The sequence below is a fragment of the Mus pahari genome, chromosome 9, assembly GCF_900095145.1.
Source record: "Mus pahari chromosome 9, PAHARI_EIJ_v1.1, whole genome shotgun sequence".
In the NCBI taxonomy this organism is placed as follows: domain Eukaryota; kingdom Metazoa; phylum Chordata; class Mammalia; order Rodentia; family Muridae; genus Mus; species Mus pahari.
In genome coordinates this window covers 88,241,484-88,248,352 of record NC_034598.1, presented here as the reverse complement: position 1 = coordinate 88,248,352, position 6,869 = coordinate 88,241,484, and positions in this window count along the sequence as shown.

The window sequence follows — 6,869 nt, the reverse complement described above, 5'->3', positions numbered from 1 at the left end:
TAGGAAATGATGTGGAGATGAGCAAGGACGCCGAGAGAGAGAGACAGAGAGAGAGAGAGAGAGAGAGAGAGAGAGAGAGAGAGAGAGAGAGAGAGAGAGAGAGATCCAACCTTCTCTAGAGATATGGAGAGGGCCAACCTTCTCAAGGTCCCTAAGAAGGCCACGCCCACGTTTCCAGTTAATCGAACCCAATATCCATTTCCCCCTTAACCTATTCTGAGTAATGCCCTTTACCTCTTCTTGATTGACTCCTCCCACTTCTAAAGTCTTCTTTTACAGCTGGGGAAGGACCAAATGTTTGTGGTGCATGCTGAGAACTTTCTTACAACATTCCAGAGGTTCTGTGAACAGGGAGTCGGAGATTTTAGCTGTCCGGACAGGAAAGCTGAGGCCCAGAGACGTGAAGAGGTTTGTTCCATTGGGTGGCACAGGTTTTGTGGAGATGAGAAGAGTGAGCAGCAGAGGCTTTTGGAATAGAATTTGTTCCTTCCCTATAGCATGCACCATTGGAAGAGAGAGGCCAGATGTTGTAGTAAGTATATTGAATCCCCTGCTTTTAATCATTCAGTTCCCAGATACAAGACACACAACCTTTTATATTTATAATAAGCCTTTAAAGCACTAGAGCTGCACAGATATCTACCCTCTAAGCTATTATGTCTATTCCCCTGCCAGGAATCCTGAGTTCCAACTTTCTGGGTTGCATCTGGGATGCTTTTAACTTCAGTTGGCCAGCACACATGGCTGAGCGCAACCAGGGCCAGTATTTAGCTTTTCAGTACACAGAAACAGACCAGAGCTCAACAGCCAGTGGCTTGGGGAGAATTAAAAAAAAAATTCTCCAAGCTAGTCACTTTGATGGGACAAGTGACACTGAAGACACACACCGAACAAAGACTTCAAAAGACGGCTTGTCTGTCCTCTACAGTGGCCCAAATTGAGTTTTTTCTGCCTTGTGGTTCTTGTAGAAGTGACAAAGGTAAACGTCAGAGATGTAGAAGAACAGGACACATATCTGATAGGTATGAGAATTTCCAGGACTGGCGAGATGGCTCGTGATTAAGAGCAGTTGCTGCTCTTCCAGAGGTCTTGGGTTTGATTCCCAGCACCCACATGGCTGTTTTATACTGTCTATAAATCTAGCTCTGGGTGATCAGATGCCCTCTTCTGACCTCTCTTGGGCACCAGGCATGAATGCAGCCAAAACATTAATGCACATAAGATAATAACAATAATAAAGCTTAAAAAAAGAAAAGAGAAATTTTGCCAGGCGGTGGTGGCACACGCCTTTATTCCCAGCACTTGGGAGCCAGAGGCAGGTGAATCTCTGAGTTCGAGGCCAACAAGAGTTCTGAACAGGCCCCTTTCACTGTTGTGGGGAGTCAAAGGCTCCACCATGTAGATGAATGGAGTTTCAGGACACGCTGGAAGCAAGTGACACATTTATTTATATCTTTGTTTTTCTGAATCAAGTCATTGGTGTTGGCTGCGGTGGGATGAAGCCATGGCCCCGGGGGTAGCGAACCGTGAAGCTGGGACGCCCTTCTCTTCCCAGAGCCAGCAGAGTGTTCTCACTTTGCACTGGAAAGTCAGGTGACTTCTCTGCATGTCCCCTTTGTTGCTGCTGTAGACTGAAGACTGAGCACTAGTCATGCCAACCTAGGGCAAGGGAACAGGAACACCTAGGAAATAAAGTCATTGTCAGGTTCCAACTACCAGACAGGGCTCTCACTGCAGTCCTGAGGGGCACGATTTTGGCTCCTCCAACTGCTGAAATGAGAAGAGAAAGAAAACACAGCAGCCTTAGCCTGAGACAGGTTTTCTGCACCAGTAATTGAGGTTTTTTTTGGGGGGGGGCAGGTTCTCATGTACCCAGTTTCATTTCAAGACTCCTGTGCGGCCAGGGAGCTCCTGAAACTCCCACCTCTGTTTCCTAAATGCTGGGGTTGCAGGAATGCACCAGCATGCCTGGTTTGTGATGGGAATCTAATTCCCAAGGTGTGTGTGTGTGGGGGGGGGGGCTTCATGCAAACTGAGCAAACATTCTACATTCCCAGTCCTGCAGACGAGTTTCAGTAGGGTGGGACACTGCAGGAGGTGAAGGCCCGGGACTCAAAATTATGTCCATGCAGCTCCACAGCAAGGGGCACACAATTAATGAACTGACTTTTTTCGTAGCTTAGCTGGGGCCCTGCTAGTTAGGAGCCTCCCAGAGAGAAGCACGTGCTGGCTCATCTTGCCCTTCTGATAGTCAACACTGCACAATAATGAGCCCATGTAAGGCACACACAGACACACAGACACACACAGACACACACAGACACACACACACAGACACACACAGACACAGACACAGACACACAGACACACACATAGATAACACACACAGACACACAGACCTATACACAGACACACTCACACAGAGACACACCCAGAGACACACGCACACACAGAGATATACAGAGACACAGGGACACACACACACACACACACACACACTCATGGTCCTTGGAAAGTAAACATCAGGTGTAATGCTTTTAAAAAGTATACATTTAAGCTTATTAGAAGGAAACAAGATATAAAAAAAGTACAACCTAATGCTCTTTAAAACTGAAAGGATTCCTAGGTCCAAAAAGTTTGAAAAGCACAATTCCAGCCGAAGAGGCAAGGGGAATGAGAGGAAAGACCGTGACAGGCAAAGATGTGGCTATGGTCAGTCAAGTCTGAAGTGAAAATCATGACTGAGTTAAGAGAGATTTTGGGCTGAGGCATGGGAGCAATAGATACCTTTATAGGAGTTACCATGGATTTATCCTGTGGTAACCTTGGTAGTCAGCTTGACATACCTGGGAAGAGGGAGTCTCGATTGAGGAATCCCTGATATTAGACAGGCCTGGAGGCACATCTGGGAGATGTTTTCTTAATTGGTACAGGAGGGGTATTGAGCAGCTCAAAATTGTAATCTTCAGTCTTCTTCTGGTTTGCCTGTGACTGTTGACGAAGCAACCTTTCAGTTTCTTATCTAGAAAATGCACAACTAATAACCAGTATACTTGAGACCTTTGTAATTTGTACAAAATCTTGTACGTTTTCCTGCAGCTACATTTGATAATTGCATCACTGTGATAAAATTAACAAAAAAATGCCTGAAAGCCTGGTGCTGGTTTGAAGCACTTCCCCCTGGTATTTTGACTGTCATGCTTATAGTTAAGAGTTGTCATAAGACTTGAGAAGGCAAATGTGCAGTACTGAGCTATGCTTACAGGTAAAAATGATCACCGATAGCTACGTTTGGTGTAATGGCATCATGTAAATTACAGATTCCTCCATCAGCTCGTTTATTCTGCTGCTTATTTTTATGCATTCGTTTGTTTTAGTGACCCTGTCTTGGCATCTACTATGTGCCAGACATGAGACTGTATGCTGGTGACACCACACTGAACAAGAACGGCTGGCGCCCCCTGGTGGAGCTTCACCCAAGTTACATACTCACTTGTTCCCGTTTGATTCTCCATCCTCTGCAATCCATTGCGCGGGTCTGGACAAGGTCATACGCTGCCTTGCTACCAAATATCACTTCATTTACACACCAATTACTTCCCTAAGTCCGTTTGAACAGATTTTCTCACACCTGGTGGTTTAAAGAACATAATCTGAACTCATAGTGTCAGCAGGGCTACGGTTCCCGAAAGGGCTCCTTGGGAGAATCCTCCCTTGCGGGAAGGTGTTCCTTGCTTATAGAGGTATAAAGCGAGCATTTGTATCTGTCTTCATACACCCCTCTCGCTCTTTCCGCCTGTCCACTGAAGGCGGAAGACATTTGTCATGGGGTGTGTAGCTCATCTGGATAGCACAAGGTGCTATTTCAAAACCTTTGGTTTAGTTACATTTTTTTTTAAAAAAGTCTTTGTTGATGTTAGAATCACATTTGCTGGTTCTAGAGGCCAGGACATGGACATGTCCTTATGGGGGCTGTCGCACAATGCACTGCAGACGCATAGGATTTGTTAAATCCCACGAGACACAAGCTGACAGTTCTTTAAATGTAGCAGATGGACATTTTCCAAGCTCAGTCTGGTGTCTCTACATCACCAGCTGGCTTCTGTTAAGATGTCCTTCCTGATGGTGCAAGCCTGCAGCTGGTGCGTCCAAGATGCAAGCGGCTGCCATTGGCATCGTGCTGAACTACTTTCCTATGTTTTGCCCTGATTCATTATGCCTGAGACCTGATAGACGTTGAGATTTTATAGCTGAGGGCTTATGCCACAAGAGATGAAAACCTTAAAAGAAATCATCATCATTCTCTTCCTCCTCCTCCTCCTCCTCCTCCTCCTTGGGAAAACTTACGGTGCTCCAAACAATGAGAATTCAATGAAGATACGAAAAGCACCCTTTTTAGATGGAGGAAGTCTCAAACTTAAAAAAAAAAATGGATGTAACTTCTAACATCAAATATGTAGAGATCTGCATCAGGTTTGAACCCAAGGTCAAGTGACCACAAAGCTTGTGCTCACTCCCACTATTACTGGTTGCATCTCCGTGCAGTACAGGATACCCGGTTAGAATAGATCATCCATCGGCAGAAAGAATCTGATAGTAGCAGAACTTGCTGACACCCCGAGTCTGCGAGACCTGAACTCCAGCCTCTTTTGTGTCTGCTTACTTGGACGCTCTCTCCAAAGTTGTCAAGGGCTCTTCTGCCAGACACAGAACCCACCGGAGGGGTGGTGTCTGGGACGAGCTCGAAGCAGAAATGGATTAACCACAGCCCTCCGGGGTCTTAACTGATACCTGGAGAGTGATCATGGAACCACTCTATTGCTCCGGAGGTTTCTGTGTATCCAGATGCACGTGTGTCAAGGCTCGATGCACATGTGTCAAGGCTCCTACGTGAAGACCTCACACACCTATACCAAGGTTTTGTTTACAATACAGTTCAGGTTAGTAAGCCCACCTTACTTTCTTTTCCATTGCTGTGCTAAGACACCATGGCCAAGGCAATGTATAGAAGAAAAGGGTTATCGGTGCTTACAATATTGAATATCATTGTTGTGGGGAATGTGGCAGGAGGCAGGCTGGGTTATATGAGTTGACTGTGAGCTTAAATCTGATTCACAAGTACGAAACAGGAAGCAGAAAGAGTTAACAGAGTGGTGTGGGCTCCTGAAACCTCAAAGCCCACCCCCTGCGGTGTACCTCCTCCAACAAGGCTCCGCCTCCTACTCCTTCCCAAATAGTTCTATCAGCTAGAGACCAAATATGCACACATATCAGCCTGTGGGGGCCATGTTCCCATCCTCATTCAAACGACCACAGGGGTTAATACAGATGCTGTGTTCAGGGACACGGACACCAGATGGAGGCTGTTCACAGCGATCTCATGGACCTTCCTGCCAGGGAAGACGCCTCTCCCCTCACAGCGCTGCTACCATTTTCTCTACTGCTGAAGACATCCTGTGTATTCATGGGCACGAGGCACCATGTGCCCTTCCCCACATAAATCTTTAGTCAAGTCTCTCAGCCCACGAAACGGGACTGCATTAGCTGTGTTTCAGTGAAGCAGGCCCGTGATGGCTTCAGTGCCGCAGCTAGTCTAACCGCGCTCTGACTCTATCTAATTTGAGCAAAGCGCATTTGTTTTGGAATATAATTCATCAGTATAGACTTATATGAAGAAACTTTGACCCGATAATCATAACATTTTTTACAGGTTTACATGACAGGAAGAAAGGAGGGACTAAATATCTAATAATATGAAAAGTTAGAACTTTTATTAAATATTGAATACAATAAATATATAAGCTCATGTATAAATATAAAATATCAATATTAATATATTAACATATGAGCATGATGAAGTACTTACCAAATATTAGAATCATATTTTATAACAGACAATCCTTCAAGATAATTCTAATTGAAAAAGATATACTACTCAAAACTGCTGAGAAGTTTTGAGCCTCAAGATTTTGAGTATAATTTGATTCCAAAGGAAGTATCATAGTCTCTGATTGTTTGGATTCTACTTGTTCATGTAAAACTAGACACAGAATAGGCTGAAATCCAAGGAGAGTCTTCAAAGTACCTACAGTGCAGTGTCAGTAGATGAAATGACAAGAGATGTGGAACCTCCTTTTATACTCTTCAGTGTTTTTTGTTTGTTTGTTTTACAAGTGAATATTTATTTTATAGCAAAAGGGGAAATATTAAACAGAAAGTTTTACTATTACAGAACCGTAGACCTTATAGGGATAATATTTCTTCTGCTGACACAGGTACTCACTATGCAATCTAGGCTGGGCTTGAACTCACAGCCCTCTGGCTTCCGAGTGGTGGAGTTATAGGCTGGCATTGCTACACCTGGCTTGTATACTGTCATTTCTTAAAGAGACAGTGCTGTCTATGAGATGGAAAGCGGGCTCTGGGAGTAAGGCCCATGCTTAATGCAAAGGCCTTTGTTACAATTGGAAATAGAAAAAATAAAATAAAACGAACAACCCAAACTCTGCTGTCAGGCCCTCACCAGCTTACCCCCCCCCAAAAAAAAAGCAGTTGAAAGATTTAAGAGATTCTGTAATTTATATGGAAGTCATTTATGTGTTAAAGGTTAGTATATCAAATGAGCTAATAATTTAGCAAAATTCATTAGGTGATAAGTTAGTAAAAATCATTGCTTCAGTTCTGAGTGAAGAGCTGGGTTTCAACATCGATTTACCACACAGAGAAAGATTTAATTAAGCATTACTCTTAGCTGATCAACTTTTTGAGTTATTTTATTTTATTCATAGAATAAATAAGAATAAAATAAAGTTCCCTCTCCGTTCATCCTTTCTTCCTTGCCTACCCCTCTGCCTTCCCCCACCAACAAA